The 18,918-nt window shown below is 43.8% G+C and overlaps 1 protein-coding gene across 1 annotated transcript in view; it reads left to right on the top strand.

Moving 5' to 3' along the window:
• man1a2 (mannosidase, alpha, class 1A, member 2) overlaps positions 1-18,918 on the top strand; it is a 170,523-nt gene that overhangs the window by 100,079 nt on the left and 51,526 nt on the right. The window lies entirely within an intron of this gene.

The raw sequence follows: 18,918 nt of genomic DNA on the forward strand, positions 1-18,918 counted from the left end.
GAAGTGAGGAAGGGGACGAGTGAGAAGGAGAGGGGAGGAAGCATGAAAAACAAAAGAAGGAGCTGAGCTGAATTCAAGGTTCAAGGCTTTTATTAGTCATACGAACCTAGCGTTCATAAGTGACTAGTGTAGTCATGACGATGAAAATCTTAGGTCACAGGCTCCACCAACAGTGCAACACATAACAGAAAAACAGTAAATGCGAGTAAATACAAAACGAAAAATAGTGGCTTAAAAGGGTTTAAAGGAAAAAGGGAAGGAGATGAGACAGACATCAAGAAAAGGAAGTACAAAGAGAAGAAGGACAGAAGTTAGGACGGAAGATTGAAAACACAAAACCAGAATGAAACTAGTGTTAAGATAACTGGGACTGAGTAAAAGAACAGAAAAGGCTGGCCTACTTTATATTTGTGTAACTTGTTCTATTACCTTGAACAAAGCTACTGCTGGTAACTAAGCGTGACTTCTATAATCAGAGAACTGCCGGGGTAACGCACCACAGCTCTCAGATCTTTCAAAACGTCACTTCACTGCGTGACGTGCCTTTCCCTTTCGCTTTGCCCAACTTCTTTCCTCAGTTGTCTTCAGCACACGTTGTTTCTCCTGTTCTCTCCCAGTTTCCATCCTACTTTCTAAAACCTTTCCCCTTACCTCCTGCTTTCATCTGTTTCCCTCGCACTCCCTCTCCACTTGTCCCACTTTTCTTTTTCTTCTCTCACATCCTTTACTTCTTTACCTCCTTTCATCTTTGAAACGGTAATGGCTCTTGCTACTCTTGTTTGGAGCCTCTCCTCTCATCTCACATCTGATCCCCACGTTTCCTTAAGAGCTACATCGATGTTCCTTCTCTTCACTTTCTTCACGAACACACCCTCTAAAGACAACTGGCCATTTAGGGTGACGTGTGATTTTGTTAATCAGGAAATGATGTGATGTGGAGATGCATTATACGAGCGTTGAATTAGATCCCATTGGTCATTTGGTAGACAAATACTGCTGCATGTTTGTGACAAACCTTAATGGTTTGTGGAAACGATTGCGAGTGTCACTCCCAGTCCTCTTTCCCTGTGTTAATGTCGAACTGTAAAGTGCAACACATGTTTTAAATGTTGCCCCTTTTGAAGGTCTCTCTGGATAATATTACTTTAAATTAAGAGAGTTGAAGTTCGTGAAAGACAGAAAACGTTCTCATGTTTTTGGGGCAATAATCCCACTCTTGTTTAGGGTTGCTCGTATTCAAACATGAATTACAGTAAGTAAAACATTGGAGTCCTTCTTCCACCAGTGCAAATAAGTGTGTTTCAAACAGCTGTGTCATAGTGGACTAGGTTTTCTAACGATAACACTCACAGGGTGGAAAACAATTATCCATTTAAATCCAAAAACAGTGATATTATGGGCTGTTATTATCTATAAACTATATTTCAGCACAAATTCAATGTGCTTTAAAAACGTTATTTATTTGAGCCAGCTCTCTATTTACCGTACTTTTCGGACTATAAGCCGCGACTTTTTCCCCCATTTTTGTTGTACAGCTAACGGCCACTAGGGAATCTCCTAAATCTATGGATTTTACAGGTAAAATTAACCACCTTTAACTCTGGGCTCTATGACCGGTCCGCGCCCGCCACCTCTAAGCGCCAAAGTAAAAGTGGAACCGAGAGACGGAACGAGAGCAAGACGAAGACAGACGGACAATTTAGCTGTTGCGGCTCATATGCAGGTGCGCTTTATAGTCCGAAAAGTACGGTACTTTTAAAGCAGCAGGAAGTAGAGCTCGAGGATAAGGTGCCAGATGCATCCAAGTCATCAGCTTATTTTACTGGCAAGACAAACAACGATTTGGATCAAGTACAAATGTTTTGTCTGCATTCTCTCCGGGTAGCGAGTTTGTCCTGCCAGTACCTGCAGCTCATTAGTGTGTTCACCTTCTATTTCGTACTGACAGAAACCTAGCAGCTTTATTCACAGTATATCCACGTTCGGTCGGTGTTTCCCTCTCACCCAGAAACACATCATTCTATGGTTGTCACAACAAATGTGATGGTGAAGCTCAGGGGAATGTATGTTGTAGCAGAGTGTCCTTTATCCGGCAGGTGCGCTGACCAACAGGGTCAGTAGGTAGATTATTATAGTGTATATAGCACTGCAGATATGTCACTCTGCTGTGGGAGAAACACTGGTACGACTCTCCCTCTGAGACCTGCGACTATGAAACTACCTCTGCAGTATTTTAGGAAATTCCTTACGGTCGTAACTACAGTCGTGTCGAAAGATATTACATAAAGGAAGTCTGTAATGAACATGTTTAGCCTAGCGTAGCTCAAACAAACCTTTGAGTTTCAACACATTACAACATACCTGTGAGTTGTTATATTTGACATGTTTGCTATCATAGATATAGCTTGCACATATAAGCACTTTCTTTGCCAAAGAAAGTCCAGGTTTTCCCAGATGAGGCAGTGTAGCAAACGGATGCTCAGTTTATTTGGCTCAGCATGCAGGAAAATCATCAACACGCTTTCATAAAGTGGAGTATCATTATTTTTCAGATGATCTATGCCCATTGGCTTCCATCCGTGCTTAGATATGTGCTTTTGTCGCACGTTAATGGGTTGTTATATAAGCGCTTTTAATGAGGCATATGTGTTTTTTCAACACAGTCATGAAATTAATCTGTTGATTCGTGTTCACCAACACGACTTCGCCATTTTTTCCGTGTCACACAGAATGATTTGAAAAGCAATAACAAATTAGAAGGAAAAACAGATTTCAGTATTCTGACACAGAAAGATTTTAGAAGCAATGTGTTTCTATTGGTCGTATGTTTCGTGCCTGCACCACATAATAGCAACAAATACAGATTTCAGTATTCTGATGCTCTTTGCCCCATTTCTTTTCCGACGGCAAAAGAACTCCGACATTAAACAATTTTAAATGAAAGGATAGGGTTAGGCCTAGGGTAAGATGTAGAGTAAGAACATGTTTTTATGAACCACACAGCTTCCGGTATTCCCAGACCCGACTGGACAGAAAGACGTGGTGCAGGCGCGAAACATACTACCAATAGAAATACATTGCTTTTCAAATCGTTCTGTGTGACACGAAAGAAATGCAAAAATCGCGTTGGTGAACACGAATCAATAGATTAAATAAATGTCGTGACTATAACACGAAGTGCCGTGATTGGCTTTTTATATGTGCTGCAATCATTGTGCTCATGTTTGTGTTGCCTTTGCTTGCCTTCTGTGGTTTGGTTCATGTGTTTCTGTCTGTCCCTTTGCTCTTGTCTCTTAAAGGGGCCATGATGCTTTTTAGGGTTCTCCCTTCCTTGTAGTGAGTTACATGTTTTGTGTGGATGTAAAAAGCGTCTGCAAAGGCTAACATCTCTAAATGACCTCCAGACGGAGTTTCTCGCCAACACACTACCCCCTTGAGAACTCAAGTGCTCATGATTAATATGCATTATCCCTTCTTAAAAACAAATATATGTTTTGCTTATGACACTGAACCAGCGTTGAACATTGTGTATTATTCACTAAATGTCTTGCAGCTGACCTGTAAGAAACTCCTACAGAGAGAGCCGCTTCACTGTTCCTATCGGGGCTTATTTGTCATGTAAAATTACAATATTTAGTGTGCCTTGGATTCATACCTCTTCCCCCATGTGGCCCAAAGTTTGCACACCGCTTGTTTAAAGTTTTCTTTTCCTGGTTACATACATTATGCATGTGAGGAGAAAAAAACCGTGCAAGACTTTTTCTTCTTGTTCCTTTAGAAGAAGGAGAAAAAGACAGCGACTGAAACCACGGGGATGATTTTAAGCGAGGAACAGCAGATTGTGCAGAGACGGGAGAAGGTCAGGGGAGCAAGCTGAGCGCTGTAATGTAGGATAATGAGATGACAGCATCTAAAAGAGGCGCTGCAGACTCCACAGGCACAAGCGCCACAGCACAGCCACACTGAGGCAGATACAGGGAGGGACTGGAGGGGAGAATGGAGAGGAAATTAAGAGGGTGTTAGAAAGACAGCGGACAGAGATAATAATGGTGATGGGTGAAGGGTAACTAGACGTCATTAAAGGGAGAGGCGGTGCAACAGAGTGAAGGACTTGAGGGGCAAGCGAGGGAGGAAAGCATATAAAGAACATTGGAAGTGAAGACAAAAGTTAGTTTGGGGATTGCAAGAGAAGGTGGAGAACTGAGAAGTAAAGAGAGAGAGACATGATGATGCTAAACAAATCAAAATCTGTGTAAAATGTTTTTTTGGAACATATTTTTCTGGACTTTCCATTGTGGTAATGTCACACAGTAACGCACAGCATAGTTTATGAGTTAGCACATCCTTTAATGAGTTAGCACATTTTATGAGGTTAGCACATCCCGAGGAAATAGGAGGAGAAATAACAGGAGAATAAAGGCAAAGAACCAGAGAGACCTAAAAGAAGACAAACGGTGAAACTAAAAGTATTGGAGAAAGAAAATAATAATTCAGTTCAGTCACACTTTTGTCTTTGCCACCAAACATTGTGAATTGAAACTTCTTCACACAGACATCCAGTATTCGTCTCTCGTTTTGCGATGTTCTGATTATTGCCAGTCTTCTTCATCCTGACACGGTATCTCCTTCACGTGCCCACACTCTCACTGTCTCACTGTCTGCCTGTCTGCGCTGCGATGGAGAGCTGAGCTGCTGTCCAGGGGCTGATCATATGACTGCAGACTGCACCGTGTACACCGGTGGTCCGTTTGATCTCGCCAAGGAGCATTTGATTCCCTCTCATCTTTTGTTAAACACTGAACCCGTCAAACACATCCAGGGCATCGCACCGCCTCTGAATGCCCAGCAGGACGCAGCGAGACACACCTTGGATAAAAGGGAAGAGAGAGGATTGGCTGCCATCGCTGTCACTGTGATGTAGGCCCGTCTTTAGAGATGCAATTTCTTTTGAGAAAGTCCAAACTTGTACGATGAGAAATGTGCCAAGACTTTCTCTGGGGAAGGCAACGAGATGCAGAATGATTATGAAATGATCACCATGTCTTGGAAGCAACTTGAGGATTTCCACTTTGGATCAGGCACTTGCTTGCGAGTAAGTTCAATTGAAATCACCGTGTAGACTGGGACAATATCCAAAGTGCAATTTTGGTAAAGGCTAAATATCTGAAAGAAGTTTTGCGTGAGTGTCAGGGACCAAGCAGTAAGACAACAGGACACAGGTGTGGTTTAAATAAACTAGGGTTTTTATTTACCCAAAAATCCACAAAACATCATATAAATAGCAAGGCCTATAAAAGAGGTCAACAGAAAATACCTCAAAGAAACATAACGGGTGTTAACTCAACAAACGGACCTCCTACAATGAAAAACCCAGGAACCTATATAGTGGCTTGGCCAAACCAAGTTGAACCCAAGGGATAATTAATAGTCACATCATACACAGGACACTGACAAAACCCAAATCCCCCCTTTGACATGGAAGCAGGTGGTTTGTCCCAATTGGCTCCTTGCAGTATTTATGAGCCCTCAGTGCTCGGCCACGCCCTTTGCTGAACCAGGAAGTAACCTCCCCCAATGGACATGGTAACTCAAGAGACAAAGAAGGTAATTAATACAAACAAATACTTGTGTTTTAGCTGTGCTAAAATGTTTGAAGCAATGTCAGATTACAATCAAATAAAGAGTTTACCATCTAGAGCAAATGTGGTGTTAATTGGCATGTTTTATTGTAGCTGCACTAAAGCAAAACTACTGAAGATGAGGATGCAGTGTAGTTGGTTTACCCTGTGTGGCTGTGGCCATCACACACTCCCCCCCTTCAAGACTCTCGCTGAAACAGCGAGAGAGGTAGTCAGCTGTGACATTGTCCTTGCCTGGGATGTGCTGAATGTTAAAGCGGAATGGTTGCAGTGCCAGGTACCACCGGGTAATCCTTCCATTGGTATCCTTCATCCTTCCCATCCACTGAAGCGCTTTATGATCAGTCTCCAGGGTGAATTCTCTACCCAGGAGGTAATACCGGAGAGAGTCGAGGGCCCATTTGATAGCCAGTGCCTCCTTTTCCACGGTTGAATACCTGACCTCCCTGGGGAACAGTTTCCGGCTGATGTAGGCCACTGGATGGCGGTTGTCTGATGACCCCTGGAGCAGCACAGCGCCCAGACCCCTATCAGAAGCATCCGTTTGCAAGATAAAATGTTCATCAAAGTTTGGACTGTAAAGAACAGGTTTCTTACTCAATGATCCCTGGATGTCGTGAAAAGCTGCCATGGACTCCTCTGTCCACTGTATCTGATTTGAAGACCGGGATCCAGTCTGGTCTGTGAGTAGAGCTGCCCTGGCAGAGAATTGTGGTACAAAGCGGTGGTAGAAGCCTGCCATGCCCAGAAAAGATCGGAGCTGCTTCCTTGTCTGTGGCACAGGACATGACTCGATGGCCTGAATCTTGCTGACCCGTGGCCGTATCACCCCGCGTCCAATGATGTGGCCCAGGTACTCCGTCTCTGCAGCGGCAAAGACGCACTTCGATGGATTGATAGTCAGCCCCGCAGAGTAGAGGCGATCCAAGACAGTGTGCAGATGTTCCATGTGCTCCTCCCAGGTGGAGCTGTAAATGACAATGTCATCCAGATATGCTGCAGCAAAACCAGATAAATCACAAAGTACCTGATCCATAAGCCTCTGGAAGGTCGCTGGAGCACCATGCAGCCCAAATGGCATGACCGTGAACTGGAAAAGACCCAATGGTGTCCTAAAGGCTGTCAGCTCCCTAGACCGCTCAGTCAGTGGAACCTGCCAGTAACCCTTGGAAAGATCTAATGTGGTTAAGTATTTGGCTTTTCCAAGCCGTTCAAGCAGTTCATCGATTCTTGGTGTTGGATAAGAATCAAACAAAGAAATTGAGTTCAGGTACCTAAAAGCAATACAAAACCTAAGACTGCCATCCTTCTTTGGCACAAGGACCACTGGGTTGCACCACTCGCTTTTCGAAATCTCAATGATCCCCAGGGACAGCATCAGATCGACCTCCTTTTTCAGTGACGCCAGCAGGCGTTCCGGAATCCTGTAACTCAGCCGTCTCACAGAAGCACCTTCTCTAACCACAATGTCATGCTCAACAATATCTGTTCTCCCAGGATTCTCCTGAAATAATTCTGACCTACAGATTGTTCTCACCTGAAGCTGTTTGTCTTCTGAGAGGTGGCTGAGGTCATGGCTCACCGTAGCCCCCCCTGGAGATAGGTATTGCTCCTCCACTTCCTCTTCCTCTTGCACATCCCTGATGAGCATCACTCTTGCTTCTTGTTCAGGTCGCGGCACCCACTCTTTCAAGAGATTTATATGTAGTACTCTACTGGAGCGTGGCTTCCCAGGGGTCGATACCTCATATGTTGTGGGCCCGAGTTGCTTCTTGATCTCAAATGGTCCCTGCCACTTTGCCAACAGCTTGCTGTTATCACTTGGGAGGAGAACTAGTACCTTTTGTCCTGGGTTGAAGGATCTTTGCCGAGCTGACCGATCATACCAGGACTTCTGCTGTTGCTGGGCCACTGCCATGTGAGATTGGGCAAGCCGACTCATTTTCTCCAATCGATCTCTCATCTGAACAACATAGGATACAATGTTAACAGAACCCTCCCTCGCCTTGTTTCCCTCCCAAATCTCCCTCAACAGTGAGAGAGGTCCTCGTACTTCATGTCCATACAAAAGTTCAAATGGAGAGAAACCAGTGGAGGCTTGGGGTACTTCCCTATAAGCAAAGAGGAGGTATGGCAGCCACTGGTCCCAGTCTGTGCCACTGTTGTTGACAAACTTCCGTAGCATCTGCTTCAGGGTTTGGTTGAAACGCTCCGTCAATCCATCAGTTTGGGGGTGATATGGTGTGGTCCTCAGGCTCCGAATACCCAGCAAGTGATACACCTGTTTCAGCAGAGTGGACATGAAGTTAGTTCCCTGATCAGTTAATATTTCCTGAGGGAAACCTACTCTTGAAAAGAACTGAACCAAACAGAAAGCAACTGATTTTGCTTTTATGGATTTTAATGGAAAAACTTCTGGGTACTTTGTGGCGTAATCTGTTATGACTAGCATGTACCGGTTTCCCCCCTTGCTCCTCTCAACAGGACCAACAATGTCCATCCCAAGGCGCTCAAATGGGGTGCCAATGATGGGTAAAGGCTGGAGGGGAGCTCTGGAGGGGGTTCTAGCAGATGTTATTTGGCACTGAGGACAACTTCTGCAGAATTGAGTGACCTCTCTTCGCAGGCCAGGCCAGTGAAAATAGCGTTGGATGCGAGCTATGGTTTTATGCTTACCCAGGTGGCCAGCCCAGGGGATAGAGTGCCCCAAAGAGAGAATGTTGTCTCTAACTGCTTGGGGAACCACTAGCTGCAACACCGACCCCTGCTGACGGTAGAGAATGCCATTTTGCAGAACATACTCGTCTTCGTTGAAGTCCAGCTCAGCCCCTGGCTCTTTTTCCTTCGCCGTCTGAAAAAGAGAAACTAGGGATAGATCAGCTTTCTGCATTTCCATGATATTGGCTGGCATTTGAAACTGTAAGGTTACATCTGGCTCAGTGCTGGATGGTGGGTTCACAACTGTGTGTTGGAACTTTTCCTGCCTCCTCTGTCTGCGAGTTTTCCGAGGTCTCCCAGATGCTGCGTCAAGCTCCTGATTGAAAAAAGGTAAAGCACTAAGAGTCTCAGAGTGCTCATTTGGTGATTTTGCCTGTGCTCTAGTAACTACAACATTACATTGTTGGCTTTGCTTCCCCTCCAACAAATCAAACAGCACTGGAAGATCTCGCCCCAGCACCGCTGGATAAGGTAAGTTGTCAGCAACCCCAATGTTCAAGAGGTAAGTTTGACCCTCTACTTTTATGTACATGTCAGCTGTTGAATAGCTTTTCTCATCTCCATGCACACAACAGATTGGGATCGTGTCTCTTGTGCTAATAATGTTGGGTGGTACAAACTTCCGGTGTACAAGAGTCTGACTACTCCCAGAATCCAGCAAGGCCTTGATAATCTGTCCATTAACTTCTATGAGTGTCATCTTAATAGACTGGTCATCCTTACGCACATGCTCAATATGAGGACGAGGCACAAAGCACATTTGTGTCATTTTGGCTGCATTTTGGGGGCACATAGGTTTTATATGGCCTTCTATTCCACAGAGATAACAAATTGGCTTTTTACCAAGAGGTTTAAATGGGCTGCTAGCTGACTGCTTTTCCCACATGGGAGGCCTACCCCCACCGGAGGGTGCCTCCTGATCGTACTGTCGAGCTGGTTTGTGTCGATCCTTTGAACTCCATGAGTTATAGCTCCATTGCTGTCCTTTATTACGGGCAGCAACAAAGACGTCAGCCAGTCCAGCAGCCTCCATCGCCGATCCTGGGTCACGCTCTCGGATCCAGACTTGAAGCTCGGGGGACAACATTCTCAAATATTGCTCTAGTATGATTATTTCACCAATTTCATGTATGGATTTACCTTTTGGTTGGATCCATTTCCCATAAAGTTCCTTGAGTCTTACATACAACTCCTTGGGGCTCTCGTCAGGGTTAAACTCCAAGGAACGAAATCTTTGCCTGTAGGTCTCAGGGTTGATGTCATACTTAGAAAGAATAGCAGATTTTACTTGGTCATAGTCAAGGGAATCATCAATGTCCATATGCACATAAGCACCTCTAGCTTTGCCAGTAAGCAATGGTAACAAGTGAAAAATCCAATCTGCTTTCTGCCACCGGCATGCTATAGCAATCCGTTCAAATGTAATCAGAAAGTGTTCAATGTCATCATTGTCCGTTAATCTTTCCATTCTGGGCTCATGGCGTGTGCGAGACTGACCTGCAAGGTTTGGATGGGCAGCCATGGTAAAAAACTCCGCTTGCACCTGAGGATGGTTGCTGGTGGATGGTAAGACTTCCACCTCTGATGGATCAGGGTCTGCGGACAGAGAATCTGGTACTGGAGATGTTCTGGCCTGAACTTCTAACTGCAAAAGCTGAAACTGCTGTCGCATTGTTTCAAACCGCTGTTCCTGTCTTGTAGTTATCTCGCTCTGCTTTGCCGCTCGAGCCTCCGTCTGCCCCATATGAGCCTGAAGCAGGGCCACCAGGTCCGACATGGATGGCTCCTTACCTTCACCCTCAGTGCTTTCTACCACTCCAGAGGCCCCATTGTCCTCCTCTTCACTACTGGCTTGCTTCTCCTGGACATTTGAAAGGCTTGTCGGTCCTCCCGGTTTCCTTGTAATTCTCCCTCCACGTCCCGGACGCTGCATCCTTTTTTTTTTTTTTTTTTTTAAAGAAAAGGTGGTAAAAAAACCACCCGTGTCCTCCACTGAATGATCCCACCACTGCCACCAATTGTCAGGGACCAAGCAGTAAGACAACAGGACACAGGTGTGGTTTAAATAAACTAGGGTTTTTATTTACCCAAAAATCCACAAAACATCATATAAATAGCAAGGCCTATAAAAGAGGTCAACAGAAAATACCTCAAAGAAACATAACAGGTGTTAACTCAACAAACGGACCTCCTACAATGAAAAACCCAGGAACCTATATAGTGGCTTGGCCAAACCAAGTTGAACCCAAGGGATAATTAATAGTCACATCATACACAAAGGACACTGACAAAACCCAAATCCCCCCTTTGACATGGAAGCAGGTGGTTTGTCCCAATCTGTCCCAATTGGCTCCTTGCAGTATTTATGAGCCCTCAGTGCTCGGCCACGCCCTTTGCTGAACCAGGAAGTAACCTCCCCCAATGGACATGGTAACTCAAGAGACAAAGAAGGTAATTAATACAAACAAATACTTGTGTTTTAGCTGTGCTAAAATGTTTGAAGCAATGTCAGATTACAATCAAATAAAGAGTTTACCATCTAGAGCAAATGTGGTGTTAATTGGCATGTTTTATTGTAGCTGCACTAAAGCAAAACTACTGAAGATGAGGATGCAGTGTAGTTGGTTTACCCTGTGTGGCTGTGGCCATCACAGTGAGTGACTCCGGTCTCCTACAGACCGAATTAAAACATCCTTGAATGGTACAGATCATCTTTAAACCATTTCACCATGATCATTTATTTATCATTTTCAATGATAATGCGAACACTGTTTCAAAAATGGTCATTCCCATTGATATTGCAAATCATTTCGAAATTGCAATATCCCTCAAAATAGTTTCAATTAGGGTTTTATTACAAATCCTGCAGCTCTCAGGAAAGCAAAAGGTATTCCCTGTTTGTAAGTGAGGTATGTTTAAATGTCTTCGCTACTTTGTAACATAGAGGGTGAGAGAAGCTGCAGCACAAAAATAGAACAAGGTGTGTGTTATCACTCGGGGAAGCAGGACTTGCTCTCGATCGCCTGCAGCTTTTTAGGACATCCTCCTTTTGGTATAATGAGTTTTCTGGGTAAAACCTCACTGGCCCTGCTTGCTGCTGCAGAGAAGATGTGAAAAATTAACAAATCTGTAGCGGTGTATCCCCCCGTTGACAGCATGAATACGGTTTGCCTCCACTTTTAGTATACCAGACGGCAGCGTGTGCAAAGCTTAATGTTTCACCTTATTGTCAGGAATGGAGCAGCGAATATCAAGGACCCCCCAGTTGTTTCTAAAAAACAGTCATCATCCCCTGGGAGTCCTTTTCCCCTTCACCAATATAGCTGTGATGACATGTTCGTCTGCTGCTGTGACAGAAGGCAAACACACACACACACACACACACACACACACACACACTTACTTACAGAGAGAGCGAAGGGAAACCGAGATGGTGTAAGAAACGGGAGAGACATTTTAATTTCATCACAGCTTTATGAATCCTATCTGCAAACACTTGGCTTACAGTGCCCATAGAAACCCAGGGGATATTACACAGTATCCATCTTCTTTATGTAATGGTGTGAGTCAGACACATTGCCAAAGTCACATTAGGAGCAGAGTTGGAAAGATGACGAGGTTAAAAGACAGTCCAAAGGAGATTAATTCAGAGAGAGGTGTGGAGGAGAGACAGAAAGGGAGGAGGGCAGGAGAAGGGTGAGAGATTCCTCTAATGGAGATGACGAGCAGGAAGATGTGGGGAAATGGACCATGCATTCAGTACAAGAACGAGAGGAGATAGAGAATTAAGGTAATGAGGGAAATATGAGAATGATATTAAGTAGAAAATGAAGCAAAGGATGTTCTGTGTGAATAACGCAGCGGATTCAGACACTTCATATCAGAAGTGCTACTTATTACTTACACTGATATTAAACTTCAATTTAACCTCAAGTAATCTGTTTTAGACGAGTTGCTTTTTACCTCGATGGATGTCCCATATTCAAAAGTTACTTAATGTTTCCTTGTATGGGAAAAGATTCAGCTTTGTTCTATTTCCAGCCGTCCTCAGGGGGAAAGATGGTGGAGGACCGATGCAGTAAAAGCACTTCAGCAGAACAACGACACGCATCTACTCAGACGCAAGGGGGGTGTGTGTGTGTGTGTGTGTGTGTGTGTGTGTGTGTGTGTGTGTGTGTGTGTGTGTGAGCTAATTTGCTGGCGGTCTCCATGGCAGCTTATCATTGTGCTTCCTGCCAGTTAAGAACACTATGAGCAAATGGATCAGCTGATGGTGAAGTGGCATGAGTAAGGACATGACGTACAGTAACCACACACACAGCGGGTGACTTAATCCTATTGCTCATGTTGGCCCTCGGGGTCCGTCTTACCAAGCGTTCAGCACATTTCACAGTCTACCCCTTAATCCCTTTAGGAGACTCCATTGCATGTCAACAGTAACCCGCCACCTACAGCAGGGACTGTGTGTAGGATTGTGTACATTGTGCGGAGTGTATTTCATGTATGAAATGTAATGTGTACAAATCACAAAAGAGTCCAATCAGAGCAGACTGGGCTCTGGTTTCAGACAGAGGGTGAAAAGAGGTGCTGCACCACAGGCAGTATGAGACGAATAAAGAGCTTTTTGAACATTAAAGCGTGGAGACATGTCACCTTTAAAGCGTGGAGACACGTCCCAGTAGAGACACTACATACACATATGAACCTAGGAATGAGCGTTACAGGGCCCCTTAAACACAACACACTTCTGCTAGGATTGATTCATGATTTCAGGACCTGTATGCATAACATAGTGTGTCAAAAGAAGATATAAATTGTTCTAGTCGTTTCAGAATACAGTTGAGCATTTGCTGCTTGTGTGTGGGTAGGTGTTTGTGTGTTTTGTAATTTCGATGTGACTTTTCTGTTTGCTTCTGTCTAGACTCTCATATCTCTCCGAGCTTTTTCTGCTCTGCAGCGATTTGAGTCTCTCGCAGACAGCTGCTCTCAGCGTACAAATGATATCCTCGTGTGTAATAACTGCATCATTGGCTGGGTTCAGGACGTGTTTGAGTGGCGGATTACAGCTCTCCCTGTCCCTGGGAACGAAACACTGATGTGTCATTTGGCAGGAGGTTTCATCCAAGGCTCGTAACGAGACCAGTCGCACAAATATCTTTGCACGGCTATTCCCACAAGGAGTCGTGTCTCTTACCCCAGCCATGTTAACGTCGTCCTCCCACAAAGGGGCCACAACACCGGCCCGTGTCCCCCTCTGACCCTCGTCACTCTTCCCATTTTAAATCTGCTGTCTGGGAATTTAGCCCGTCGAAACTTAACAACCCAGCGGCCTCGGGGCGGGCGGTACTAATCCTGAAAGAGGGAGAGAATGCAGAGAAGATTAATAGAAAAAGAGAAATGGGCTGGGGAGAGTGTTGGACGAGAGATATGACTCTGCAAATGGGTGAATAAAGGAAAAGGGCTTAAGTGGAACAAGGCTGCAGAGAAGTGGAGGGAGAGAAGCACAGAAGAAATAAGAGTTAGAGAAATTAGTACAATTACTGTACACTAGATTTTGGTAAATACTGTAAATGATATTTGATGTTTTTGCAGATATTTAACAATGTTATTGAACACTAAATATTTAGCTTGTCAGCGCTCTCCGGAAGACAAAGTATGTCATTAACTTTTGTTATCCTCTGGCTACATGGCTAGTAAATGTTTAAATGTTACAAACCACTCAATGGATACATATGTTTCTGGCTATTGTAAATGTGATTGCTTCGTGTATATTTCAGCCGGGTGTAGAGTAGATGCTAAAGGCTTGTGTTTTGCCCGGCTCATATTTACGGTAGACTGTGCGACCGGTGTTATAAACAAAGAACTGCATGCTTGCACTCGGACATATTTTCCCTTGTGTAGTTGATGTGTGTGTGGATTGAAAACCAACCAAATACCTTAATATTGTATTTACAAAATGTTGAAGAATTAATAATTGATCATTTTTGAGAAATAAATATCAGAAATGTTATTATAAGGGCTATGCTATATCTCTCCTTTAAAACTAGGGAATGAGAATAATGCAATAATATGATAACTAGTCTCATAACACGATACTTGTGTAATATGAATACAACCCTACCTTTTCCCATGTGCAATGCAGTCACGATGCATCCCTGACTACCTCCAGATGTGTGGGTGCATTTACACCTGAACGTTACATGTGGTCACATTTGTTCTGATTGCAATCTAAACACATTTAATGAAAGCTGTAACTGAGGTACATGCTGCCTGCGAGAGTTCGTCCTTCAGTGACAGATTAGAAAGCGGTCTGTAATGCATTTTAAAAGGCTGATCACAGAGCTGTCGGGCGCAGAGGGAGAATCATAGAAACGGCAACAACAAACTGCCGCGCCTCGTCCTCCCCGAGGACTTTCTCTACCTCAAAGCTCTTAATATCATATTCTTGTTGATGCACATGGCCCTGTGGTTGTTTTGCTGCAATGATTTGGAGATGTGTCAAGGAGGCACAAGAGACACACTTGTGCTGTTGATTATGTATCAGTGGAGCGTTGCAGACTTCAGTAGTCTTTGGTAGAAAAGGACAAAATGCCAACGAGAAGGTTTAATAACGTCCATTCACAAAATCATGATGAGCTCCAGGAATTAACGCTCCAAATCCTGTTTGATAGAAGTAAATGTCCTATGTTTGTGTTTTAAATACTTTTTAAATCCTGTAGCTGCAACCACAATATGTATCCTACTTCAAAACAGTGAAGGGGTTAAAAACGATCAGCATTGGGCCCAACAAATTCCTTACGGTACGTCCACACAGCAGCTTTTCAAAAATCTTGAAAATCTTGGAGCTGGGCGTGTCTGACAGCTTGGGGATTTTTTGCGAGCAATGCGACCAACAACCAATCACATGAATCTCCCGCCCCCGACATACAAAGCAAAAAAACCCGGGGATTTTATGCGAGCAATATATATATATAAACTCCCCAAACAGGCGAAAACCTACCAGTTTCACCCACTGTCTCTGCCACCTCCCTCCATGCCTGGTTCCTCCGGTTTGTATCCCGTTAATAGTTCTGGTCCTAAAGAACCGGGTGATTTGCTACCGTAATTTCTCGTTTGGAATATGAGGAAATGAACTGCGGTCTGGTTCTCCCTGCTTACACGCGGTTTGATTGGCTAGCGCTTCTACTGTCAGATTTGCATAAACGTGTTTGATTGGCTGACGCTTCCAGCTCAGCTTCAAAAGTTGAACATTGCTCAACTTTTGAATCCTGGAGATCCTGGAAATCTTCGCTTCGCTCTCCCACAATGCAGTTCGGTGAAAAGCGAGGCAAAGTGACGTCATCCCCATTCAAAGTCAATGGGCAGAGAAGCATTGGAAGCGGTGGAAGATTCGTCTAAAGCTGCTGTGTGGACGTGACGTTAGCAGTTGTAAAATCCCTGTGAATTACTGCCTTTCTTGGCAAGATATTTCAATCTGACAACACAAATAATGCTGTTTTGGTACTTGACACGTTTGATACAGATATGTACCATGAATTAGTTTAATTGTATTATTTTTTGGATGCACAACTAAGTGTACCGAACATAACAAATCAAAATGTACCTTCATGGCTGCATATTGTTGCATAATGTCAGAGTCTGTTCACAGCAGATGCTAAACACTGACGTGAAAACAGTCGGAGCACAGCTTGTCTCCAGTGGGATACGTCTCCATGGTGAATCACAATAAGCGACATTTTAAGGCCCTAATGAAGCAGAAAGGATCTTCCTCTTCATCGCTCGGCAGGTTTACATTAACAGTCAACAATAACACTGCTGTTTCTTTAGAAGGCCTGGTCCCTCTCCCCTCTCCGTTCATCCCTGCGTGGAGATAAAAGCAGCGAGGAAAATAATTATCATAAACCGTTGAGTTGTATCTGTGAGAGTGGCCGGCCGGCTCCCCGGATGGGACGTTTGGATCCTGTCCCTGCTTGATGACATCAGCAGTGGGATTGCCAATAAAGCGCAGTGGAGCTCTTTAAAGGGACTTGGTGCGGCCGGCAGGCAGACCGCGAATTAATGGAGGGCGGACATGAGTACACACACACACACACACACACACACACACACTAGGGAGGCTGTGGCTCAGTGGATAGTGTGCTGGACTTCAAATCAGGGGGTAGCAAGTTCGAGTCGCACTGCAGTCAGCATGTCGTTGTGTCCCTGAAGACACTTCACCCCAAATTGCTCCTGTGGGGATTGCCCACAGTATTGAGAATGTAAGTCGCTTTGGATAGAAGCGTCTAACAAAGGACATGTAATGTAACACACACACAAATAACAATGTACTTTTTTTAAATCTCTAAAGAAGGTTAAGGTCTCCTCATCACTCCACACAAATCTTATTTTTCGTTTTGTCGCCCGCAAATCTAAATTTCTTCAGTTAGCGTTGAAGTCGCATGCTTTATGTAATCATGAGAATAATAATAACTGGATTCATTAAGCACCATTCGTGAAGCATGCAGCCCAAGGTGCTTAACTGAACCAGATGAAGTGCACAAAAACATAACAATACAATTAACATAAGTAAAAAAAAAAAAAGGTTATCACAATACAACGAAACATGAACAATGAAACCAGTGAAATTAACCCATACAAATATAGGTCTTTATTTGATGTACGTCGTGATTCATTTGCCCATTCTTTGCCGATTGCACTTTTTCTTGCAATATGCATCGTTTTCCCCTCCAGAATCCTTCTCCAGTCAGGATTCATTCCACTGCACTCGGCATGTATTCCTGTTTGTGTTAATACAATATAAGTGGATAGAAACTCAGCTATTGTCTTTCTGATCTGCTCTAATCCTTCTACCTAACATATTCTCATGTGCTACATAGGCTCCTCATGTGCAGGCCTACATCTGCATCCGTTTGTCTGCATTGTTCTCTCCCCTCCTCCTCCTCCTCCCCCTCCACCTCCTCCTCCTCCTCTTGTCTGCACCTGTTTCTCTCCCATGTTAACCTCCACAGTTTGACCTCAGGTGTATCACAGGCTGCTTAAATATTCTGCTAACACCACCATGTGTTATTGTTCCCTCTCTTACTCCGGTGCGAGTTCTCCATATATCAGTTGTTTGCGTAAAGCTGCTCAGCCCTGACAGATTGTGTTGATGAATCCGCCTCCGTCTGCTTTTCTCCGCGGCGCTGCTTTGCCTAAACGCTGTCTGCGAGTTGTATTACTCCCCGTGTGAGCGTTTAACTGTCCTTCACACGAAGTCACACATACATCCATCTGAGTCACTGACAGTCTCCGGAGCCGTTTGCTTGTCAGTTTTTCTTCTTGACTTTTCTGACAACCTGGATCTAAATGTCGGGAGTATCTCTTTGACGCCCTATCCACTAGCACTAGTATTTAAAATGCAGTCAGCCTTTTTTAGACGGCCAAACTTGTTTTATAACACTATGTAAACTGCCATAGTCCCTCAAGCACTTTAGGAAGAGAGCAAATGACTGTTTATTGCTATAATATTGCATTTAAATGTAACTTTTTGCAACAACACTCATCAAATACTCGTTTTTCGTTGATTTTTCTTCATATTTGATTTGTAACGAGGCCAAAATTGACACCTACGTTGTATACTATGATAATACTGGAGCAACGAGAAACACTAAAGCAACTTGTAACTATTTGTATGTCAGTTTGAAGATGTCCTTTTCTATTTTATTGTTGTCGGTCGCTGCCACTTTTTTAAATTGCTTTATTCTGGAAGGCGATGTTTTCATCTGCCAATAACCAGAAAGTGGCTCTTACAGTACACTTAAAGTCCCGCTGCGAATGTCTACTTTACATTCATTACGTTTTTGCAATTCATGCTGAGAATAATGAAACGTTTCTGTTTTGTTTGGGCGAAATCTGTCACCTTTGGTTATGTTGTTGTGGGGTTTATTACCCTCTCCCTGTGTTGTTGGACCATTCATTCACATCAGGCAGAGAAATGCTAACAATGGACTGAAATGCATATCGCTGTGTGTGTGAGGAATTGCGGTTGTACTGTATGTACGTTCTCTGATAAATGAGACAAAATAAAGGAATTGATGAAGACAAATCTTTTAATCAGAATCCCGTTTATTTGCTCTTGTGCTAGGCATACCCACAAACAAGGCATTTGTTTTGGTTTAAATGGTGCATACATAAACAAAAAGTTAGAGGAATAGTTTGTGGAAAAGGGGCAAAAAAAACAATTTAAAAACAATAACAACTATTATAAAAAAGAGAGAAGTATTTACACAAATATAAATACTCAAAACAGATAGATAGATAGTAAAAATATGACAAATACTACAATATAAAGTGGAGAACTGTGCAGGTTTTAAATTGTCACTTTTGTATATTTGCTGTGTGTTTTCATAGCAGCCTGCCGTCTAATACACTTGTATTTTTAGCTTGACACAGATTCTTGTGTGCAGTTCAGCCGCAGAATCACCGTCGCTTCCTTCTATCTCTTTGATTGGCGCGCTGACAGAAAACATCAGAGCCTTCAGAGCCTCATCTGTCAGACGAGAGGAGCACCGGTGTAATCTGA

This window comes from Pseudochaenichthys georgianus, chromosome 21, assembly GCF_902827115.2.
Source record: "Pseudochaenichthys georgianus chromosome 21, fPseGeo1.2, whole genome shotgun sequence".
NCBI classification, from domain to species: Eukaryota; Metazoa; Chordata; class Actinopteri; order Perciformes; family Channichthyidae; genus Pseudochaenichthys; species Pseudochaenichthys georgianus.